Source organism: Neomonachus schauinslandi, chromosome 2, assembly GCF_002201575.2.
Source record: "Neomonachus schauinslandi chromosome 2, ASM220157v2, whole genome shotgun sequence".
NCBI lineage: Eukaryota > Metazoa > Chordata > Mammalia > Carnivora > Phocidae > Neomonachus > Neomonachus schauinslandi.
In genome coordinates this window covers 135,752,797-135,779,684 of record NC_058404.1, presented here as the reverse complement: position 1 = coordinate 135,779,684, position 26,888 = coordinate 135,752,797, and positions in this window count along the sequence as shown.

Genomic DNA, 26,888 nt, shown 5'->3' with positions numbered 1-26,888 from the left:
CTATATGTGGAACAATGTTGCCTCCAGTCACTGGTAATAATAATAATAATAATAGTAACAGTAATAAATTATGCTTTTAGAAATTCTCAGTCCTTAGAATTTAATCAGGATTCTTTTAACTGACACGTTAACAATTTCTTTCGGGTCACTGTATTTTGATAGACTTTATAATACATTCTTCAAGAGAAGGCCACTTTTGTAAAGCTTTTAGCAAGATCAGCACTATGAATATACCTTGTTTTTCAAAATATAAGATTAAGCTCCTCTATAATTTCTATGCTGAATTTACTGAACTCCATGTATAGAGAGCCTCAAGCCAAAGAGTTGTCTATCCTGTGGATAATGATTCATTGTGAATTATATTATCTGTTGATTAATTGAAATTAGAATGACTGCATCAAAAAAAAAAAAGAAAAGAAAAAGAATTTGTTATCCCAACTTGAGATGATAGGATAGAAAAAATAAAGTAACTGTAAGAAATGAAAAATTTTCCCACCTTTACCAAGGTATAATTGACAAATAAAAATTGAAACTCTTGTGAGGAATAAAATGTAATAGGAGGGACAGTGTGCCACTTCTGAGCCTAGGCCTCCAGAGGTCTTGCATGCTTTGGCCTTCTCTTTGGAACCCGACCCAGACACCCATATAACCAAGCTTGTGCTGGCCTGCTAGAATATGAAAGCCATGTGGCTCAGAGCTCAGCCAACCCAGCTGAGGCCATCCCAAACTAACCAGTGTTCAGTCAACTTGGCAGCTTAACCCATGAGTGAACCCAGCCAAGACCAGAAGAACAACGCAGCTGAGCTCAGCACCAATTCTTGGCTTGTAGAATTGTGAGCTATGTAAATACTTGTTTTAAGCCTCTGAGTTCTTGGGGTAGTTTGTTATTCAGCAAAATCTAAGCAATTAAAAGGGAGCTAACTGATACAGGACTCAAGGCAGGGAATTGGATTAGGTAGGGGTTTAAAAGGAAAAGAAAATATATGAGACAAATGAGAAAGAGTGCAGCTTTGTTGTTCTAGGTAGTGGGTACTTGTGTGTCTGTTTGAAGTCCCCCCCAAAAATATTTTTTGGTGAGGAAATCTAAGACATTACATACACAATTTAGAGAGAGGCAGGAGAGACCTTAATCAAGACTAGAAATCCAGAAACTATAAAAGAAAATATACATATATTTGACTGTATAAAATTGCACTGGGCTCCATGCTGGGCTTGGAGCCTGCTTAAGATTCTCTCTCTCCCTCTGTCCCTTACCCCTCCTCCCTCTATCTCTCATGCTCTATAAAGTTTTTTTAAAAAATACAAAATTTTTGTGTATCAAAGAAACCATGAACAAAGTCCGTGAACAAAACTGTGAACGTTGTTTGGAGCAAAGCAAAACAAGCACAGGTGTGATGTTTATGACATATAAAAAGTTGGTGCAAGTCCCAGGAAGGAAATAAGCAACCCAATAGAAAAATAGGCAAAAACATAAAGAGCAATTCACAGAAGAGCCAATTCAAGTGGCTATGTAACACAGAAACCATCTTCAAACTAGTCAGAACAGTACAAGTTAAAGTAAGAGTGAGATAGCACTGTAGACTCACTATACTGGGAGCAAAAAAGATTTTACTGTTAAGATGCAGGAAAAAGTCAAGATGCCCACAAAGGTGGCTGATAAAAATGTAAATTATTACAGTTTTTTGGAAAGCAACCTTTCAAAAATCTATTAAAATTATACACACACACACACACACACACACACTCAGAAATCCCACTCAGAAGTCTCTTTCAGAAAGATAAGCATCAATACAGAAGGATATTTATTACATTTTGCAATTTTTCTTAGTGACAAGAAAAAAAACAACAAATATAAATTGGAGAACCAGGGAATGCCTATCAGTGGAGAAATGGCTGACTATGTTGCAGTACATTTTTTCTATAATATACTAAAAAAATGAATTAGAAATACACTTGGATGCAATACTTTATTGGTGAGAGACAATTATCAAAGATAGAAATGTTTAAATAATGTGATCTCACTTAAAAAAAGAAACAATGTTCCAAAACACTAAACATATATATTTACATGTGTCTATATATGTCAGTGTATTTGTATATTATTATATGAAAATGAAACAAAATGTAAGGAGATATGCTGGATTGTTAAAGTGGGTTAAGTCAAGACAAGGGGGTTATAAAATAATTCAAGGGAACAGAAGGAAGAAGGAACCAAAAAAGAAGTAATATAATGAAATCACATTCACATATTTATATGCATATATTTATGTACATTTTTATGTACAAATATGTCACATTCATATGAATGAACATATAAACAAATGCATGGAGAAAAGCCTTTAAATTTTCATGGATAACTACATCAAAAACTAATGATGTATTGTATCGTGACTAACATAACATAATAAAATAAAATAACATTTAAAAAAATAAAAATAAATGAATTGTTTTAATGAAATGAACCTTTGTTCTTCTGGGTTGAACAGTGTCCCTCAAAAATTCATGTCTTCTCAGAACCTCAGAATGTGACCTTATATGGAAAAAAGGGCTTTGCAGATGCAATCATTAAGATGAGATAATACTGGATTAGAATGTGCCCTAAATTTGACAACTAGTGTTTTTAAAGGAAGACCATGTAAAGACACACAGGAAGAAGGCCATGTGAAGACAGAGGCAGAGATTGGAATCATGCTACCATGAACCAAGGAGCGCCAGGAGCCACCAGAAGCTGGAAGAGGAAAGAGAGGACTCTCCTCTAAAGCCTTTGGAAGGAGTGCGGCCCTGCTGACACTTTTATTTTGGATTTCTAGCCTCCAGAACTGTGAGAGAAAAAACACGTGTTCTTTTACCATACTCTCTTGGTGGTACTTCGTCACTGCACAACTGGAAAGCTAATACAACCACAGAGCATAGATTTTATATGTTTGGCAATGTGAAAACCATTAATCCTGATTCTATCTCCAAAGGAATTTACAAATAACACAGCCCCTGCTAGATTGTAAATTCCTTGTCTATCTTGTCCTCCCACAAATTGGCACGTAGTAGGTACTTAATTAATACTTGCAGAATAAATGAATTAATAGATTAATGAAAAATATACATAGCTCCAAGCATTTGAATTTTGAAAATAATTTGGTTTCTATGCGTTCAAGTTTGGGGCCAGCTCACAAGAAATACATTTTGTTTCTGACCAAGTTCACTGGCTTTTATTCAATGTTAAGTGTTGGACCAAGACTCAAGGACCAGTCTCTCTGAATATAATAACTGAGGGACAAAGTAATAGCAGTGGGAGGAAGAGTAGTAGTGGCAGCAGAATCTAAGGAGGAAATCCAACCCTTTCATCTGCACGCTGCGCTAGTCTTTTCACAGTCCCTTTACATAATTTCTCAGCGTTATCAGTAAAGCTGAAATAACCTCGCCCCAGGATATCCACCAGGACCGTTTCGATTAGCTGCTCCCATCAGACCTCGTCTCCAAAAAGTAAGCTTGTGTTGTGTTGCAGTACAAATTGTTACAGAAACCTTTCTAGAACATAGAAGTTATTCTGGTGTCTGACTGAAGGTTACTGTGCGCATTCGGGAAGAATTTCAAAAGGAATAGAAAGGCTGAGCAAGTGAGTAAAGTCATTTCAGAGCCCTTCTTGAAGGGTAAGGCCAGCATTTCCAGAGGGATTTCAGCTCTCAGCTAGAGGGCGGCAGAATTATTGCTCAAGTAGTCCTTGCGGAGAGCTTTAACCCCGTGGCCCAAGTGTATTCAAAACAATTCTGCTGCGATCGTAAAAAAATATATATCCAATGCTGTGCATTCCCAGAAGAGCATTCCGGCCTCCTTCTTAACATGAGCCAAGAACTGAAAAAGAGCTGAGGGGGTAAACTGGTAAAGTGCTGCCACAGAGATTTTTCTCTAAATACTGGCTGGGGAACCCCATGGTCCCAAAAGGTTAGAGACATTAGATGTTTTACAGGGCATGTGCCAAAATGAATAATTCATAGAAGAAAAAAAAATGCCCCTCACTCTATCCAGGTAAGATTATACAGTAAAGTAAGAGAAAATAGCAGATAAAATTTTCTTTGCTCTGTGGTGCTTCTTCCAAGCCCTGAAAATAATCCTTCACGTGTACCCTGTGCATAGCACTCTGCTAGGTATTGGGGGACAGCGTGATTGCCTCTCAAGCTAATTGAGCATGCAAGACATCCATATACTCAACAAATATTTATTTAACCCTGAACTGTTAGGTGCAGAGGAGCTAATGAGCTTCTGACAGGTCTTCCTTCCAGTGCCGTTCCTCTCCCGTCCCCACTCTAGACAGCTCAGACCTCCTAGGCATCACCTCCAGAGGTCCTGTGTGTTGAGAACTCTATCTTGCCACCCTATCTCCGGCCACTCCCTCCTGCTCACACTGCTGTGGCCAGTTTCTTGGCCTCTAATTCCTTCCCCTCAGGGCCTCTGCCTTTAACCCACCTCACATCTCTTTACACAGCATGGTTCTCCTCACTCTGTGGGTCTCAGCTTCAATGTCACCTTCCAGAACCCCGTATACAAAGTATACACACCCTTTTTTTAAATCTCTTTTATCTTTTTCACCCATCCCTCCCCCCACCCCAACGTACTTCACCTCTGGCAAATACCAGTTTGTTCTCTGTATTTAAGAGTGTTTTTTGTTTGTTTATTTGTTAACTTTTTTAGATTCTACATACAAGGGAAATCATATGGTATTTGTCTTTCTCTATCTGACTTATTTCACTTAGCATAATACCTTCTAGGTCCACCTATGTTGTTGCAAATGTCACATCTCATTCTTCTTTTTTTTGTTTTTTTGTTTTGTTTTGTTTTGTCTAGGTTCACATTTTATCTCCATAATTAAATCCTAGAATATATTAGTTTATCCCACATTCACAATATGGCAAAATAAATCTGCCCAGAATAAGAAGGCAACTTTTTTTTTCTTTTAAGCATTTCTGCTTTTTTTTTATTTCCCACTTTTTATTTAAATTCAATTAATTAGCATATAGTGTATTATTAGTTTCAGAGGTAGAGTTCAGTGATTCATCAGTCTTATATAATACACAGTGCTCATTACATCTCATTCTTTTTTATAACTGAGTAATATTACATTGTATACATATAGTATATTTTCTTTATCCATTCATCTATTGATGGACACTTGGGTGGTTTCCATATCTTAGCTATTGAAAATAATGCTGCAATAAACATAAAAGTAATATATCTTTTCAAATTTGTGTTTTTATTTCCTTTGGGTAAATACCCAGCAATAGAATTACTGGATCATATGATATTTCTATTTTTAATTTTTGTTTTCCACAGTAGTTGCACCAATTTACTTTCCCACCAACAGTGCATGGGGTTCCCTTTTTTCTACATCCTCACCAACACTTGCTCTTGCTTGTCTTTTTGATAATAGCCACTCTGACTGGTATGAGGTGATAACTCATTGTGGTTTTGATTTGCATTTCCCTGATGATGAATGATATTGGGTATCTTTTCATGTATCTGTTGGCCATTTGCATGTCTTCTTTGGAAAAAAATGTCTATTAAGGTGCTCTGCCCTTTCTTTAATCATATTGTTTATTTATTTATTTATTTTGGTGTTGAGTTGTATGAGTTCTTTATATATTTTGGATATTAACCCCTTATCAGATATTCATTCGCACATATCATTTACAAATATCTTCTCCCATTCAGTAGGTTGCCCTTCTGTTTTGTTGATGGCTTCTTTTGCTATGCAAAAGATTTTTATTTTGATGTACTCCCACTAGTTTTTTGTCTTTTGTTTCCCTTGCCTGGGGAGACATATCAATAAATATGTTCCTAAGACTAATGTCCAAGAGATTACTCCTATGTTTTCTTTCGGGGGCTTTATGGTTTCAGTCTCAATATTTAAGTCTCTAATCCATTTTGAGTTTATTTTTGTTTATGGTGTTAGAATGTGGTCCAGTTTCATTTTTTGCATGTAGTTGTCCAGTTTTCCCAACACCACTTATTGAAGAAACTGTCTTTTCCTTATTGTACATTCTTGCCTCCTTTGTTGTAAATTAATTCACCATATAAGCACGAGTTTACTTCTGGGCTCTCTGTCCTGTACCACTGATCTATTTTTGTGCTAGTACCATACTGTTTTGATCACTATAGCTTTGTAGTATATCTTGAAATCTGGAATTATGATACCTCCAGGTTTATTCTTCTTCCTCAAGATTGCTTTAGCTAGTATACACACCTTTTATTCCCTATCTCAGTTCCTTTTTGTTGTTTTCTTCTCAATGTTTATTCATAATTTATACTTATTTTGTTTACTTAGAAGCTTTCATACCAGGTACTCTGTCAGTCTTGTTCACAATTATATATTTGATGCCTAACACAGTGCGTATACACTACTCAATAAAATTAGTATTTTGCTAAGCACAACAGTTGCTAAATAAAATGTATTATCTAAATGAATGACCCAAAGTGACCAATGCTGGCTCTATCTCAACTAAATAGAAATCAAGTTCAAATCTTGGTTATAAATTCCTATTTTCTGCAAATTCAGAGCTCAAGATGGTGGAATATGGGGAAAGATGAAAGTCAACTTTTAGAAAAATGTTACTTTGCTTTGCTTTGAAATTAGGAATTGACTATTATGGAAATTTGATGGAATTGATTAATCGTTCTTAAAGGAGCTAAGATTCCTTTCTAATCTACTCATCCTACCCCCTCACCTCAAGAATTCAAGTGATGAAGCAGAAAAAGACTCATAAATACAGAGAACAAACTGAGGGTTGCCAGAAAGGAGGGAATGGGGGATGGGCAAAATGGGTGAAGGAGAGTGGAAGATACAGGCTTCCAGTGTGGAATGAATAAGTCATGGGAATCAAAGGCACAGCATAGGGAATATAACTAATGGCATTGTAATAGCATGGTATAGTGACAGATTGTAGCTACACTTGTGAGTACAGCATAAGATATAGACCTGTTGAATTACTATGTTGTACACCTGAAACTGATGTAACATTGTGTGTCAACTATACTTCAATTAAAAAAAAAAAATTCAAGTGATGATATGGGTAGGTTAAGTCCAAAGATATTAATTAGCATCCTTACAGTGCCTAAGGTATCAGCAAAAATAGTATAAATAAATCACTATTGGGGCAAACACTCTCTTTCCTCTTTATTTCTTAGGGTGATCTACCATCGGAATGTTAAAAACATAGATGACTAAGGTCTGAACATCTGCCTAAAGAGAAATAAAAAGGTTGCTCAACCATCTTGATCCCAGTTTAAGGGCTGCCTCTTCCAGGCTAAAGGAATCACATGATTCTGTGCACTATGGCCTATACCACTAGAAATTATCCTTGGTTTAAGGCAAAAGAGAGGGAGTTTGTGGCAAACCAAGAGAGTCTGATGGTGGCATAACCTCTCTGTATCATCCTCAGGGTCTTTATTTGGCTTTGGTCATTGTTCTATAGTTTGGAATCAGGATCGTGAGTCCTGAGAAAATATCTTAAACAACCATTAACACAACTTTCCTCCCTCCCCAAGAGATTTGTTGGAAATTAAATAGAAGAAATCAAGTTTATTAAAAATCTGATGAAGGTGATGGTCTGCATATGGCAAAGAGAATGGAAGTCTCTATGACAATTTCCAAGGAGCTGCATGCCCAGAGAGGATACATGATTTTTTTTTTGAAATGCAACAGAAGATGGTATGGAGAAATTAAAAATTGGTGGAATGCAATATACAATACAATATCTCTTGGTAACACCACAGATTTTTGGCAAAGTTGTTAGCCTCAAAAAGTTGATGAGTAGGTTTCTTATTTTTTTTAAAAAATCTTGGCTCTTTCCATAGTTTGGCTATTGTGGACATTGCTGCTATAAACATTGGGGTGCACGTACCCCTTCGGATCCCTACATTTGTATCTTTGGAGTAAAGAGCCAAGGTGTCCATCTACAGATGAATGGATAAAGAAGATGTGGTATATATATATATATATTAGAATATTACTCAGCCATCAGAAAGGATGAATACTTACCATTTACATCAATGTGGTTGGAACTGGAGGGTATTATGCTGAGCAAAATAAGTCAATCAAAGACAATTATCATACGGTTTTATTCATATGTGGAATATAAGAAACAGAGCAGAGGATCATAGAGGAAGGGAAGGAAAACTAAATGGGAAGAAATCAGAAAGGGAGACAAACCATGAGAGACTCTTAACTATAGGAAACAAATTGAGGGTTCCTGGAGGGGAGGTGGGTGGGGGGAGGGGGTAACTGGGTGATGGGCATTAAAGAAGTCATGTGATATGATGAGCACTGGGTGTTATATGGAACTGATGAATTACTGAACTCTACATCTGAAATTAATGATGTACTATATGTTGGCTAATTGAATTTAAATTTTAAAAAAATCTTAAAGGGGTTAACGTTTTTGAATTTGCTGGGATAGAGCTCAACCAAGTGGGCCTGCATGGAGGCAGCCCAGTGACAGAGGCACCTGGAGGAACTACACTGCAGAATTTGTACTAACCAAATCAAAGGGGCCAGACTTGTACAGACTCTGATACTGGGTTTGAGTCAAGCTTACCTAAAACTTGAAGAGTCAGGGAAGGTCAAAATTGACATTTAGGTCAATTAGCAGGGTCCCCACCTAGGTTTTTGCCTCCAAAATACTCAGCTGTATCTTGGATTTAATCATCATCCTAGAACTGGGAGGAGTGGACCTTCTCCAAAATTGCCAACCTCTGGAGGTAGAGAGTGAGTTAGCACACCTGTCATTATAGAATGACTCAGCTCAAGCCCAGAACTCTCTTAAAGGAGCAAGTTCTCCAAGTGATGAAGTAGCCAGTGCAGCACTAGTTACAACAGTGCAGTCCAGCATTTGAGAGTCATTGATTCAGGACACCATACTTTTCTCCATTACTTAACACAGGTAAGCAAGAGTTGGTTTTATCACCTGACAGCATCTGACTTTATTGGCAATCATCTATCTCCAATCGTATTTCACTAACATTTATTAAAAAGGCAGATTTTTGAGCCTTGTATGGGACCTAACTGAATGGGACTTTCTGAGAGTGCAGTCTAGGAATCTTTATTCCAAAAGGCAATTCAAAAATTCCTAAATTCATTGAAGTTTGAAAACTACCATTCTCTCCTCTTTATTACCATAATACAATGTGCTTCTTTATACACCCACTATCAATCTCATTTCATATGGCCAGATACCTAACATCTGCTAGATCCTTCAGTTTTCCCATTCTTTCTCTACTGTTGTCATTAATGCAGACTCTATCAAAGGATGCATCCTCAAAATGGTGACATTGGGTAAATGGCCTTAAAGGATTGCAAAATGGTCTCTATAACCTAATGTTCCTGCACCAAAACCCCCAGTCCCAAATATCTGACATTTACCTCCCACTAATGGGCTATAAGCAACTTACTACACTTGGGACTATTGGCCCTCAGACTTGGCATATCAATAAGTATTCAGCACCTACCATGTCCTCAGCACTATACCACAAGGTTGAACAATATTGTAAAATATTCTAAATTCTAAGAAACCACCTCTGTCTTCAAGTTACTTAAAATCTAGTAACAGTCTAATAGTAGTCTGAGTTAGTACAAATGTATAATAAAGTAGAACCAGAAAAATTACAAAGGTAACAAAATAATTTGGTGGGAATGTAAAATTATGCAAGCTCTCTGGAAAATAGTATGCCATTTCCTCAAAAAATTGAAAGTAGAATTACTATGTGATCTGGCAATCCCACTTCTTGTATATACCCAAAAGAATTGAAAGAAGGGTCTTAAAGAGATATTTGCACAGCCATATTCATAGCAGCATTATTCACAATAGCCAAAAGGTAAAAGCAACCCAAGTAGCCATCCATAGATAAATGGATAAACAAAATGTGGCATATACATACAATGGAATATTATTCAGCTTTTAAAAGGAAGGGAATTCTGACATATGCCACAACATGGATGAACCTTGAGGACATTATGCTAAATGAAATGAACCAGTCACAAAATATATTATATATGTAAAACTCTATGTAATTCCACTTATCTAGAGTAGTTAAATTCATAGAAACAGAAAGTAGAAAGGTGATTGCCAGGTGCTGGGAAGAGGGGAAATGGGAAGTTGTTTACTAGATATGGAGTTTTAGTTTTGCAAGGTGAAAAAGTTCTGGAGATTGGTTGTACAACAATGTGAATATACTATAAATAAATTTTGTATTAGGTGTATTTTTTCAATAAAAAATAATAACAAACAATTTGATTGCTGTTTGGCTTATCTTGTTGTCTTTGTGAAAGGCCTCCACATGTCAGGCAGCTGCCCTTCCTTATATGGCACCATTTTGCCCAAAGCTGCAGCTATTTTCCACCAATGTATGGATGGCCTGGAAAATCCCTCACCTGAGATTTAAGCAATGATTCTCTCTGAGCTCTCAATTCAATTGTTTTCCTCCTGTACAGGTTGAAGGGCTATCCTCTTGGGTTCCTGCTAGTGTCCTCCCCCCAGACAGGCTGGAAAGAAGAAATGAGATGGATCAGCACTTTAAAATGTTGAATGTCCTTCAAGGACACACCTTGTCCACAGAGGCCATCGTGAGAAAGGTAGGTACATTAATCATCTCCCCTGTTGGAAATGAAGGAGAAGAAATAAATAAACAGCCCATCATCATGATCAGGTATCAAAGGTTTGTTTTAGGTCATACCCCCATTAAAATGAATTTCAATGCTGTCAGGAGCAATGTCATGAATCTTCTGTACTTTTTTTCATGAGTAATTCATTGCTAGAAGGAAGCATCCTCCCTATGAGCTCCATAATGAGTACCCTGTCATTTCTCTACCTTTCCATTTTTGGTGATCTCAAAGCAAGCCTAGAAAAGTGCCATTTGTTTACTCCTGCATTAAGTGCCTCTGCCTTAAATAAATACAAAGTAAAGTTAATATAACTGGTGAGAAAGTCAATAATTTAGGAAATACTCTCAGCATTTTGTTCTGTTTGTGTCATGGTGGGTTATCATTTTAATGTTACTACTTAAATATTTTTAAAAATAACTCATCTTTTTTTATGCATCTATATGGAAATGTTCAAAAATATAGACAACCAAAAAGATGAAAATAAGCATTCGCTCTCCTACCTGTCCAGTGATAAGTATTAGTACCTTGGTATGTACCTTACAAAATCTTTTTTTCAGGTACATACACACACACACACACAAACACGCACAAATATTTTGGAAAAATGAGACCTTGTTGCCCATTTGATAGGCAGAATTCTGAGATACCCCCAGTATATTCTGCCAGACACCAGAGGCGTCCCAGAGATATGGCATATTGGCCTCTAGTAACTCCAGGAAACTATGTAGAGGGGTAAGCACAAACCCATGCCAAATCCAGGAAAACAGCCCCAAGAACATATACTAATGGCATAGCATCAGCAATACCATCTTTATGCATGAAGGATAAAAAATTGTTTTGAATCCTTTAAATGGATGAATTACAGAAAATTAAAAAAAAAAATTTAGAGATGTGTTCCCCTTCCCATTCCAGGAGGTAGTTTAGGAAAAGAGCCCATGGTCTATTAAAATCAGTAATTCTTTAGTAAAAAAAAAGAAGCCAGGGACCTGTTGTAGAGAAAGTAAAGTTATAGCTGTTGGGTTGGAGGACAAGTATTTTTGAGTTTGAAATTCTTTAAATAGGCTCCGTCATTTTTACTTATGTGTTTTTAAAATATGGTAGCTCAACTCCCATACCATCCTGCTACCCAAGGTCTAGCTGGTAGCAAAGAGAATTAAAATAAAACCTGAATAAATAAGCAAAATTCTAAACCCTCATTCTATGTGAAAAACAAAACAAAGCCAAAACTGACTCCCCCCCTTCTAACAGAATGCCCAAAAAAGAAAAATTTTCTCACACTGTTAAACCCAGTCATCATTAGATTCCCATGGGCAGGAATGCCAAGTTTGCTAGTATATAAAAGAATTTAGATAACTTGTCTCTTTTCTTGAAAATAGAATGATTTAAAACCCAAGGAAAACCATGTTAATGCCTGAAAAATTCTGATTCCTGACAAATTCTGGTTTCAGAAGAGTTTATTTTTATTTTAACCATTATTATTTGTTAACAACGAATAGATCTGATATATCTTACTGTTTTACATTTTCTTTAATTATGGAATACACATTTATATTAAATAGCTCACTTTTCTCAATGTGTATATATATATGTATATATATATATATATATATATATCCATAAGAAGAAACCTCTGACAATATTAGAGTAACTAATACTGTATTTTCCTTCCTGCTATAAACAACTATAGAACAGGATAAAATATATGGAAGAGCTCTTTCAGATATTCAACAAGAGTCTGCATATGACTGTGATCTTGAAAGAAAGGAAGTAAATCAACTGAGCCCTGCGAGAACCCTGGATTTCTTCCTAGAGGTACTTTCAGAATAAAGTATAAGGAAGCAGAAAACAAGTAAACTATCACGTCCTCTCTGAGTTGAAGAAATAGAGACTAGAATTCAGGGAGGCTGAAGCAGCTAAGATTTATGGGGCATAGCATTAAAAAAGAAGAAACTGTCCAGAAAAAAGAAAAAAAAATTTTTTTAGATATGTATATAAAGATTCACTGGTCTGCTGCTGAACATTAAGCTATGCTTATACAAGATAAAACCCTACGAACCTAGGCTGACAACTACCAAGTCACTGTCTGAAGCCAAACAATTGCCAGAATTCGTGTAGGCCTGGGAGATGATTGAGTTCTGACAAGCTAGAATGGAAAGTCCCCATTGAACATCTGAGGCATTCAGTACACACCCCAGAAGACCATGCCTTAGAAGTAGGACTAAACCAGCTCTAGAACATGAGCTACTCTAGATTTGCCCTATCAAAACTTTAAACAATCCTCAAAAGGATCAAACTGAACAGCAGGTGACTTAACTGCCTAGGAGAACAAAGCCCAGCAACCTTTAAAAGAAAACAGTGAAAGCCAGATACCCAGCAACATAAAATTTACGACCTTCAGCACCCAATCAAAAACTACTAGGCATGCCCTCAGAAGCAGGAATATGGGATCTAAAACCAGGAGAAAAATCAGTCAATAAACATGGAACCAGAAGTGGAGAAAATGGCAAAGAAATTTTAACCAGTATTATATATAAATATGGTCAAAGGAAAACATAAACATGATGAGGAGAAAAACTACAATATACAAAATGAGAAATGTTCTGTATAATAAAGATTCATTAGGTGGGATTAATAGGAATTTAGGCACTGTAGGAGAAAATATCAATGAATTTGTAGACATAGAAATAGAAGTTACCAAACTGAAGCTCAGAGGGAGAGACTGACAAGAAGTTAACCAAACATCAGTGACCCAAGGGGCAATATAAAGCAGCCACACATATAGATGGAGTCCCAGAAAAGAGGAGAAAAAAGACTGGAGGAGAAATTTTTGAAGAAATTTTTTCCGGGTTACATGAAAACGACAAATCAAAAGTTCAATGTCTCCTAAGCAGGATTTCATAAAGAAAACCACACTGAGGCACTTCATAATCAAGTAATAAGGAGAAAAAAATTTAAGCCACCCTATATAGAGGGGAACAAAGATAAGAATGATCACAGACTTCTCAGAAATAACATAAGCCAGAAGATACTGGAATAGCATTATTAAAGTTCTGAAAGGTGGGGGTGGGGGGAGCTGTCAGCCCAGAATTTTATATCCAGCAAAATGCCTTGCAAAAATGAAAGCAAACCACAGTCATTTTGAACAACTAAAAGAAAGCTGAGAGAATTTGAACTACGATAATTTGAATTGCTCCTGAACTACAAAAAATATTGAAGGAACATTTTTAGACCAAAGGAAACTAATTCCTGATGAAAACATTAAAAAAAAAAAAGTAGGAGAGAGAAGCAGTATAGTCTGTATGGTGATGACAGGATTTGGAATCCTGACACTGCTACTTATAGAGTATTTGTTTCCTCATCTGTAAACTGTGGATAGTTATGCCTTCATCACAAAGGTATTGCAAAGATTCGGTGAAATAAGGTAGTCAAAGCACTTAGCAAAGTGACTGGAACATACTAAGCACTCAACAAATCACAGATATTAATGTTTTGTTAGTATTTATTAAATGTACCAGGACATGACTGTTAATAACTCTTGATGAATACTTCTGCACAAAGCAACATATACATAAAAAAGAGAAAGGCTGCTTGACATTAAGCTTTATAATTTATCTTAAAAACAGGTACGTGATTAAATATCTTAGTATTATTAGTGCTTTGCAGTGTAGGAAACCGAGAAGAGATGAGATATTGCAATACAAGTTACCAAGAACAGTTCATAGGTGAGAGGGGAAGATTCTCCACTTCCAGATGAAAAACCCAATCTTGTTGGTTTGTAATAAAAAATCTCATCATATTTCTGACTATTAGGTAAATTTTGGCCTTTCATTGTACATCCAAAAGAGCTATTAAAAAATAACTATTTATAATTTTTTTCTTGATTCTTAACATTGTTTCATGAGGAGTCATTAGGAGAAAAAATTATTAAGTAGCTATGTAGGTTTATGGTTCTACAAAATAACTGATGCAATGGATATTCTCAAGGATACATGTGGAAAAATAAGGAAACAAATTATCTAAATTCTAAGTAAATACAAGAGTGGGTCAAATAAACCTATAAACAAAGCCTAGCATAGTAATGACTGTAGTATGAATGGAACCCAACTGCCTGGGTCCAATTCCTAGTCCACGCTCTATAAGCAGCGTGGCCTTGGGAAGCTATGTAACCTTTCTCTCATCTTTCAAATGGGGGAAACAACATTATCTATCTCATAGGGTTGTTGGAGGATTCAATCAGTTAAGGGGTAATATGTATGGCATGCAAGCATTTGCTGCTATATTATATAAGCAGTGATGAGAGCCTTAAAGAAAAGTTACAGGCACTACTTACTAATAGTGACACTGTATACATTCATTTCCTGAATGTCTTTCCAGTTTGAAGTTGCTTTCAAACTGCCTAGGGGTAAAAAATCATTGCCACTAGTATTACTCCTAGCATTTTAACATGAAATATCAGTTTAATTTGTTTGTGAAGAAAGGAATGCTCGTTCCAGTGTAAAGTCCCTAGAAGCTCAAGACAGCACCTGCAGTGCAGCGACTACTAATGTACAAAGAAGACAATCCCCATCCAATGGTAGTAGCAAGCTCTGCTCTAATCTTTCAGCTGAACAAACAAAACCCAGGATTTAGTTATTTTCCCAGAAACTAGATAAACAGTCACTTCCTTTTTAGTGTCTCTTTTTAAACTAAGAAGGTCCACATCTCTCCTAATCATCACTTCACTTTGTATTTCTATTTTAAAAGTTGCTTTTTCTAGATTTTTGCTATTTTAGGCCAATAAAAATGTTATAGGCAAATACAGTATGCTCTTTAAATAATATATGAATGTAAGTAATATGCAGTTGTTTATATATAAATCTTAAAGCACAAATTAACCCAACAATCTATTTGGAGTCAGTGGTGCACTGTTAGACTTATTTGGTTGTATGGACAGAAACCCATTCACTAAAGATATTGGAACTGGAATAGGCTTAGAAATCATCAAAAATGTGGATAGCTCTGCAGATAGGCTAGTTTATACAGTCTCTTTCAAAAACCACATGGTTTCTCCCTGTTTCATGATGTCTCTGTTTCTCTCTGCACATCTCATCTATTCTTTTTATTACTACCTGACTCCTGCCTTCTGATAGTTTTCATTCCCTTAAAACTTTTACTTATACATAAGCCACTATGGGCTTTATCTTACTTTATCTCTGAATTAACCACTTGGTTTAAATCATATTGTCTTCCTTGTTCAAATCACCACTCCCACTGCTACTCCATGTATGGGGTCCATGAGTGGAGCAGCTTTCATCAGAAAGAGTGTGAGCAATTAGGCATGAGAAATATATCTAGCAAATATACTCGAAGAAAATAGGCCATGTCCAGACAACATTCTGTAATGGATACTGTTTACCTGGTCTGTCCACTCTGAGAACTAGGGTCTTGAATGCAAATGCTGGTTGAATTCATGTTGGTCAGATATTTGATAGGATTATTTTTAGAATAAGACTTAATAAATGCATCAGAATGGTTCAAGTTCAGAATTACTGAAATCATACCTTGAAACAAATTATAAACAATTCATTAAACAGAAAATTTAAATCTAAGTATAGATGCAAGCAATAGCTGCAATTAATATATTCACATAGCTACAAAATGGTCCCAGGCTCATTAAATAATCTATTCCTGAAACCTTGAGTCCTTTGGGCTCTGTAAAATTTTTGCATACTGTCATATTTCTTTTGCCATTATTATGATGGTGTGCTTTCTGCTGATTCACACTGACATCCCTAAAAGTTCCTATTAGGCTGACCACCTCCATGTATCTGGGCTATGTTAACTGAAGTATATCCTTAATCTCTGAGATGGCAATTTCTTAACCAACTGAGCCACCCAGGCGCCCCTGAGATGGCAATTTCTTAACAGTTGCCCTTTAAGCTTTAATTTTATGAATTATATGCTTCTCTAGATATTTAATTCCCTGTTCATTAATGCAGAGAACCATGCAAATGATGCAGGTATGCCAACTGCCACATGCCTTCTTCCTCATGTTGCTGTGAAATACATGTCCCTAAATTGTTTGGTTTTGTTTTTTAATTTTATAAATTATAATTTTAATTTATATCTTTATTCTACTATAGTTCAAACTTACAAAAAACTTGCAAAACCTGTACAAAAGAACTCCCAAATTCCTTCATCCAGATTACCAAATTGTTAACATTGTACCACATATATAATATTGATATATATATCATATATATGTTGATATGTTGATATATATATGATATATATAACATTATATATATTTATTCACATATACATATATATATATATATATATATATATACATTCATTCATTCATATAGATTCATTCATACTCCTAACAATGAACATTTCAAGCATTTTGTCTTTTTCTTGGCTATCACATAATATTGCAACACCATCCTTCTTACATGTCTCTTTTTATACATGTACGAGAGTTTTTCTAGGACAGCAGTTCTCAAAATATAGTTCACAGACCTCTGGGGGTCCCCAAGTGTTCATGAGGTTAAAATTATTTTCATAGTAACACAAAGATATTGTTTGCCTTTGTCACAGTGTTGATATTTGTACTAAAGGTACAAAAGCAATGGTGGAAAGCATTGCTAGTGATTTTTCAAAGCACTGACAACAAAAGTACTAGTCATCATTATATTCTTCACTCCCATGTACTTGCAGGTTTTTGAGTGCCAGTTTCTTTTTATAATGTCTTGATAAAACTTTAATTTTATTAATTGTATTTTTAATCATTTCATTTATTAATAAATTTATTAGATCTCAACCCTTGAGTACACATCTTTTTTAATATTCTGCTCAATGAAATAAGAAGGAAACATGAAGTAAGGTGGTTACCTCAAGAAAAAGTGGCTATGCGATTGTTTGATAGAAGAGTGGAGCTAGGTGTTCATTTCAAGGAACATCATTTTCATTTGAATGAATGACTAATTCAGACTCAGATATTTGACAAACTTGGATATTTGAACAAATAGAGTTTGTGACTTTGGGGAAAACAACTGACTGTATTTGTTTCCCATGCTAAAACTTGAAATTTCAAGTGAAATTTAGAATTTTGGAGAACTTGTATCTGCCACCATAAGCTTGACAGCTTACCAATGTCTGAAGACTTTTCTGATAAGCTATGTAATGATATTAATGACTGTAATATTTCATATGGTGTAATAAATGCAATAATATTTGGAATATCTACAAAACTCAGTGAATGTATATTTTCCAAATGACTAATACATGATGTTACACAATCATGTATGGGTCAAAGAAAGAGCCCCTGAAAGTTAAGATAGGGTGACAGAATTAATAAAAAACAAGACTCATCTATATGCTACCTATAAGAGACTTATTTCAGACTTAAAGACACATGCAGATTGAACGTGAGGGACAGAAAAGCATTCATCATAGAGATGGAAATGGTAAGAAAGCTGGGGTAGTAATACTTACATCAGACAAAACAGACTTTAAAACAGACTGTACCAAGGGGCACCTGGGTGGCTCAGTCGTTAAGCATCTGCCTTCGGCTCAGGTCATGATCCCAGCGTCCTGGGATCGAGCCCCGCATCGGGCTCCCTGCTCGGCGGGAAGCCCGCCTCTCCCTCTCCCACTCCCCCTGCTTGTGTTCCCTCTCTCGCTGTCTTTCTCTCTGTCAAATAAATAAAATAAAATCTTTAATAAAAAAAAAACACACTGTACCAAGAGACAGAAAAGGCCTATGTAACAATAAAGGGAACAATCCAACAAGAAGACATAACACCTGTAAATATTTATGCACCCAACATGGGAGCACCCAATACATAAAGTGGCTAATAATAAATATAAAGGAAATAATCAATAGTAATACAATAATAGTAGGGGACTTTAATACCCCATTTATATAAATGGACAGATCATCCAAACAGAAAGTCAGTAAGGAAACAGTGGCTTTGAATGACACATTGGACCAGATGGATCTAACAGATATATTCAGAACATTCCATCCTAAAACAGCAGGATACACATTCATTTCAAGTGCACATGGAGCATTATCCAGAATAGATCATCTTAGGACACAAAACAAGTCTCAATAAATTCAAAAAGATTGAAGTCATAGCAAGCATCCTTTCTGACCACAATGCCATGAAACTAGAAACCACAAGAAAAAAGCGAGAAAGAACACAAATACATGGAAATTAAATAACATGCTACTAAAATAAATAAATAAATAAATAAATAAATAAATAAATAACATGCTACTAAACAATGAATGGGTCAACCAGGAAATCAAAAAAATACATAGAGACAAATGAAAATGTAAACACAATGATCCAAAATCTTCGGGATACAGCAAAAGCAGTTCTAAGAGGGGAGTATATAGCAATACAGGCCTACCTCAAGAAACAAAAGAAATCTCAAATAAACAGCCAAACTTTACCCTAAATGAACTAAGAAAAAGAAGAACAAACAAGACCCAAAACTAGGGGCACCTGGGTGGCTCAGTCAGTTAAGTGTCTGCCTTCTGCTCAGGTCGTGATCGCAGGGTCCCAGGTTGGAGCCCTGCATCAGGCTCCTTGCTCAGTGGGGAAGCCTGCTTCTCCCTCTCCCACTGCCTGATGCTCTCCCTGCTTGTGCTCTCTCTGTCTGTCAAATAAATAAATACATAATAAAGACCATATACAAAAGACCCACAGCTAATATAATCCTCAATGGGGAAAAACTGAGCGCTTTTCCCCTAAGGTCAGGAACAAGACAAGGATGTTCACGCTCACCACTTTTATTCATCACAGTACTGGAAGTCCTAGCCACAGCATTCAGAAAAGAAAAAGAAAAAAAAAAAAGGCATCCAGATTATTAAGGAAGAAATAAAACTCTCATTATTTGCAGATGACATAATATACATAGAAAACCCTAAAGACTCCACCAAAAAACTACTAGAACTGAAAAATAAATGCAGTTAAGGTTGCAGATAAAAAATCAATATACAGAAATCCATTGCATTCCTATACAGTAATAATAAAGTAGCAGAAAGATATTAAGAAAACAAAGTACATTTACATTTACAATTGCACCAAAATCCCATTTATAACTGCACCAAAATTAATAAACTACCTAGGAATAAACTTAACCAAGGAGGTGAAAGATCTGTACTCTGAAAACCATGAAACACTGATGGAAAGAATTGAAGATGACACAAAGAAATGGAAAGATATTCCATGCTCATGGATTGGAAAAACAAATATTGTTAAAATGTCCACACTACCCAAAGCAATCTACAGATTTAATGTAATCCCTATCAAAATACAAGCAACATTTTTCACAGAACTAGAACAAATTAACCTACAATTTATATGAACCATAAAAGACCCCAAATAAACAAGCAATCTTGAAAAAGAAGAACAAAACTGGAGGTATTACAATCCCAGATTTCAGGATATACTACAAAGCTGTTGTAATTAAAATAGTATATAACTGGCTTAATAATAGATACATAGATCAACAGAACAGAATAGAGTCCAGAAATAAACTCACAATTATATGGTCAATTAATCTTCAACAAAAGAGACAAGAATATGCAATGGCAAAAAGTCTCTTCAACAAATGGTTTTGGGAAAAATGGAGAGCTACATGCAAAAAAAAGAAACTGGACCACTTTTTTTTACACCATACACAAAAATAAATTCAAAATGGATTAAATACCTAAATGTGAGATTTGAAACCATAAAATTCATAGAAAAGAGCACAGAAAATAATTTCTCTGACATCAGCTGTAGCAACATTTTTCTAGATATGTCTCCTGAAGCAAGGGAAACAAAAGCAAAAATAAACCATTGGGACTATATCAAAATAAAAATCTTCTGCACAGTGAAGGAAACAATCAACAAAGCTAAAAGACAACCTACTGAATGGGAGAAGATATTTGCAAATGACATATCTGATAAAGGGTTAGTATCCTAATTATATAAAGAACTTATACAACTCAACACCAAAAACCCCCACAAATAATACAATTAAAAATGGGCAAAAGGCATGAACAGACATTTCTCCAAAGAAGACATACAGATGGCCAACAGAAACATGAAAAGATGCTCAACATCACTAATCAATCATCAGGGAAATGCAAATCAAAACCAGAATGAGATAATCACCTCACACCTATCAAAATGGCTAAAATTAAAAAAAACAACAACACAAGAAACAACAAGTCTTGACAAGGATGTGGAGAAATGGAAACCCTCATGCACTGTTGGTGGGAAAGCAACCTGGTGCAGACCCTGTGGAAAACAGTATGAAGATTCCTCAAAAAATTAAAAATAGAATTACCAGACTGTCCAGTAATTCCACTACTGGGTATTTACCCAAAAAACATGAAAACACTAATTCAAAAAGATATATGCACCCCTATGTTTATTGCAGGATTATTTACAATAGTCAAATCATGGAAGCAGCACAAGTGTCCATTGATAGATGAATGGATAAGGGTATGGCATATATACATATGTATATATATAATGGATATATAATGGAATATTACTCAGCCATAAAAAGAATGAAATCTTGCCATTTACAACAACATGGATGGTTCTAGAGACTATAATGTTAAGTGAAATAAGTCAGTCAGAGAAAAACAAATACAACATGATTTCACTCATATGTAAAATTTAAGAAACAAAACAAACAAAGAAAAAAGAGATAAACTAAAAAATAGACTCTTAACTGTATTGAACAAATGGTTACCAGAGTGGAGGTGGGTAGGGGGTTGGGTGAAATAAGTGAAGGGGATTTAGAGTACTAATCATGATGAGCACTCAATAATGTATAGAATTGTTGACTCACCACATTGTACACCTGAAACTAATATAACACTGTATTTTAACTATACTGGAATTAAAAGATATATATTTTTAAAAGAGTGTAAGGAGCTTCAGAGACCAAAAAGTTTATAGACTGCTTCTGCAGGCTATATATGTCTGGAAATAAACTGGTGACACTGTACACTATGTGTAGCTTCAGTATTACTCATCAATGTCAAATTCTCCCCATCCAATCTTGAATTACTGTAACTCATCTACATCTGCAAGTTGAGAGATGATAGCTTAATTGAATTATCATAATGCTTTCTTGGCACAGACCAATTAGTTATTAAACAGAAACTGTTTAGGTAAATTTTGGATACTATTTAAGACAGCTTTAAAATAATTCCGTCCCACTAAATGCCATACAACTTTATTATTAAATTAAAAAATTCAAATAGGTTCAAGGCTTTTTGGATAAGTATACAGGTTAAATGTATCCAGAGATGTTAAATTTCATTACACTATTTTATTAATAATTAAGTCAAACAGGTATTCTAGACAACCAATAAATTGAAAATACTATATATTCCTCCTGTGTAGCTACAATATATAATTATTCAGGGAGGCTATGCACTGATTAAAAGAGGTGCAATGATTAAAAGCATGTGGTCTATTACCATGTAAAATAGGTTTGGGATTAATTTTACAACTGTTTGATATTTAAAATGAGTGTGTAATTCAGTATATTAAAGAATTCTTATGTATATACAATAGGAAATGATTTTAGATTTCTTAACATTAAAATATAATGCAAGAAGGAGGTAGAAAGAAATTATATTAATTCTCCCAGAGCAAGACATTATAATAAGCTGAATCATACAATTTTTAATTTTAAATTTATGAGTTAAAAAGAATGAAAGCCCTTGGGACTAGATGGAATAAGATAAGATTACAATCCCAACAGGGAACTTTTGGAGATCTTTTCTACAGACATCTTATCATCAAGACCTCATGAAAGAAATGGCCTTTCAATCACATCTTCTGAAGTCATAGAGAATTTTATCATGTCTCGTGTATAATGAAATGTTAATGTGATTTTTCTTAACTGATACAATTCTAAGTGAGTGATTCATTTTCAACACCAGTTCTCACTCATTATATGACTGATTTAATTTGGTACTTATAATTAGAACCTGTTTTTCAAAATGGCAACTGAATCTATAGGAGTAATGAACCTTCTCATTTATAGGAGGAGTTTTCTTTAGAGAGTAATAGTCACTGGACTCTGTATTCATTGAACTAAACTTTAGGCAGATATAGAAAAGGGTTTATAGATAATCCTTAATTCATTGGAACCCTTTTCCTTAGTCTTCCCACCTCTAACTCCACTTCAGGTTCAGAAATTACACGAAAATATTTTAAGTATTGTTCTATGTGAAAATTTTATTCATTAAGGTATTTATAGTAGTGGGAATATATATATATGTTTACCTCTATAAACTGCCTAAAGTACTGGCAGAGATATGTGTTAGCTAGACATGTTCATCGTAAATTGGGACCTGAGATTGCACCCAGAGAAAAATTATCTAGCATTCAAAGACAAACTATCCATTCAGGATGCCCAGAGCGCAATGCAGACAGATGAGAGGGAAGTTTCCACACACACACACACAAATGAAGGAATGCCTCCACCCCACCCCTTTTCTTCAAGTTCAGTCTTGCAGGTTTATAGTTCAGGTTTGCAGCCATGGCCTCAGAAATCACACACACACACACACACACACACACACACACACACACACAACTGAAGAAATTAAAACATTCAAGAAGCCACCCAACCTGGAAAGTTTCAGAGCTCACCTCCTATGGAATTCTGTGACGGACCAACTATTGACAAGTCGACCTATAAGCCTAGAAAAGCTGCTTAAACTGTCATCTGTGGTTCTGGCCATACTGCAACAAGGCTGAGTAACCAAGAGCTAGAAAAGAGGTTGAAATACTTCCCCTCTCCTTCTCATCTCTTTTTTTATTCTCTGGGTAAATAGAAGTAGAAGAAGGTTAAAAAATCTTTTTTAAAATGTCATTGCCCTTGTTCTACTTCGCATCTTAAAATAATCTTGAAGAGGGCGCCTGGGTGGCTCAGTTGGTTAAGCGACTGCCTTCGGCTCAGGTCATGATCCTGGAGTCCCGGGATCGAGTCCCGCATCGGGCTCCCTGCTCGGCGGGGAGTCTGCTTCTCCCTCTGACCCTCCCCCCTCTCATGTGCTCTCTCTCTCTCATTCTCTCTCTTTCAAATAAATAAATAAAATCTTTAAAAAAAATAATCTTGAAGAAATAATATTCATTATGGAGGAAATGATAAGAAACCTGGAATACTCTGTGTAGTATCTTGATATTCAGAGCTCAGTTTCAACATCTCCATTCAGGAGCCATTCTTGACCACCCAACCACTCTCTATCGCATCATCCTATACTAGTTCTCTGCAGAGAAGGTATCATCATTTGATAGTGTCCTTGTTTATTTGTTAGACAGTAAGATTAGTGTAGACCTTATAAATGCAGATCCTGAGTCAGGCTGCCTGAATTGGAATTCTGGTCTTCCAGCTTAATAGCTGTGGGCAAAGCTCTATGTCTCAGTTTCTTCCTCTGAAAATTGGAATAATAATTTTACCTACATCACAGGATTTGAGAGATGACTGCACTAATTAATAAAAGTAAAGTTCTAGCTTAGAGGCAGGCACAGAGTGAACACTTGATAAATGTGAGCTTTCATTCTTTGGTGTCCGTGCCCCCATCACTTGTGTGCTTTGGTAACCATTACCTAGAATGCTGCCTGGAGCACACACGAGACTTTCAATAAATATGTTATTAATTAATGAGTTTCCATCAGGGTTTTGAGATTTAAACACAACTCAATAGACTTTAAGATGTCCTGGACTGATGAAATCGCAAACTCAATAGTGCACAATAAGTATTAAGCCTCAACCAACTATGATGGCCAAGAATACTGACTCTACTCTTCCTTGCTTTAGTTGCTGAGAAATTATCCTAGTAGTTTTCTACTCCCTATACTCTACATACCTGATAACCTCATTTCCTGTTGTTATGTGTGATTGAGTCACTCACAACTAATTGGTCACCTTGGAATCTACCTTGGAAGTCTTTCTGTCTTTAGTCTCCCTCACATTTTCTCTTGGAGTTACTTCTCTATGCATCATGACTATTTCCACTATTATCTTCCCTGTAAAAAGAAAAAATCCTAATTATCAGACTCATGCTAAAATGCCCCAGAACTATTAGAAGATGTGTAAGTGAGTTGCTGGAGGGGAGGTGGGTGGGGAGATAGGGTAACTGGGTGATGGGCATTAAGGAGGGCACTTGATGTAATGAGCACTGGGTATTATATGCAACTGATGAATCACTAAATTCTACCCCTGAAACTAATAATATACTATATGTTAACTAAATTGAATTTAAATAAATTTTTTTTAAAAAAAGAAGGTATATGAGTGAATAATTTACCCAGACAAGCCCTCAGTATGCCCTGAGCTGCCTTCAAATCTAAGTTGCCATTTTTTTAGTCAGTTAAACCAGGCAGGTATAATTCCAAATTAGATCAAGGGCTCAAATGGAATAAAAACCATTGTTGAAAATGGATCCATCTTCTCAAATAACCAGACTCAAAATAATCACATTACCATTCCTTCTCCATATTCTAGTGACTATGAAATACCTTATTCACTGGTAGACTTGATTGAAGGGTCATGTCTTCATTCAGATCAAAGATTGTGTAGGGGGGATTTATTGCATAGGTGTGTTCAAGAGGGTCTAAGAAGACACAGGAATGTGGGGTTGGCATAAGCCCAAGGAAGCTCTAGGTGCTTCCATTGATAGAGGGGAAAGTGACAGAAAATTGTGGGGAACAACAGAGACCACAAAATCCTTGAAAGGAAATGGAACCAGGATAGAAGAAGCTTGGATCTTGTTAGGAAAATAAGTCAGCTGGAAATAATTGCATCACTAAAACTTCATAACCTTAAATGAATGTACAATGCTATTACCACTCTGTAAGGACCAGGGGGCACTTCTCACAGCAGCTGTCAACATCTCCTACACTCTGGGCTTAATTCTTTCCTGGACCCTTCCTTAATCAGCTTGAAATTTGTTTAACAGATATTTACAGAAAGCCCACTATGGACCAGGCACTATCCTAATCACTTGGGATACAGTGGTGAGCATAAATAGACACAATCTTGCCAAACAGAGCTCACAGTTTGATGGGAGAGATTGAGACTACATCTGTCAACCAACCACCCAATCACATATAAAACTGAAGCTGTGCTACTGCTACGAAGAAGAAGGAAATGGTATTCTAAGAGCAAACAATAGGGATTGGGCTGATTAGGGAAGACTTACCTGGACAAGCAAAACTTCATCTTAAGACTGAAGGAAGAATAGTTGTTAAGGGGGTGAAAATGGGGGTAGAGTAGGTGGACTTATGGGCTGAAAGAATTCGTGCAAATGTCCTGTGGCAAGGAGATCACATGGAGTACAAGGGCCTGAAAGAAGGCTAGGTTCACTGAAGACAAGAAAGGAACAGAGTATGATGCATGTGATGAGTAGGGAAGATGTGGAGGGACTAGATTATTCAGGGCCCTGTCAGGGTCTTGTTAAGGAGTTTTGCTTTATTCTAAGAGCAATAGGAAGCCTTGAAGAGTAATATTGAACTTCTACCACACGATCCCACCATCATCCCATCTGGCACTTTGTGTATTCAGTGCAACATAATATTGGACTAAATCTGGTGAAAAAGTAAGAAAGCAATTAGTGGGATCTGAACAAGTTGAAATTAGAAATCCCTAATCAAGATTCCTGTAGACAATGGGAAGGCACAAGAATGAACCTGAAGCTCAAGGCAAAATTCTGTGGATCAAAGCCGCTTGGATGTTATTTCTGGATAAAATCCATAGAGTTCCCACAAATCACACCTCCCAGGCCTCCCTTCTCCCAACCATTTAGTTATTTGAGGATTTTCTTATGTTCCGGCCCTTTGAATGTCCATCACAATTGCAGAAGTAAAATGAATGGTAGTAAGAAATTGATTTAAGGTCTTCCCTAGGGTAAAATAATGATTCATTGACGTTTGTAGCATTTTATTGTAAGTGTGGTGGAAATGATTATTATCTTTAATGGTTAACTGAGTAATTGATTATTGATAAATGAGTACTCTATTCAAGCCAGGATCCATCTTACATCACCTGGAAAAGGATGATGTTCCTACTCTTTTAATGACCATTAAGTGGTAAATAAGGAAGTGAAAATGTTTCATAACTTACATATTAAGTATCTTTGGTCATTTAACCACCTCTACAATGAGAGCAATAAGGCAGCTGGGGGTAGGTAGCTGACTTAAGGAAAGATCAATGACTGTTTTTCAGA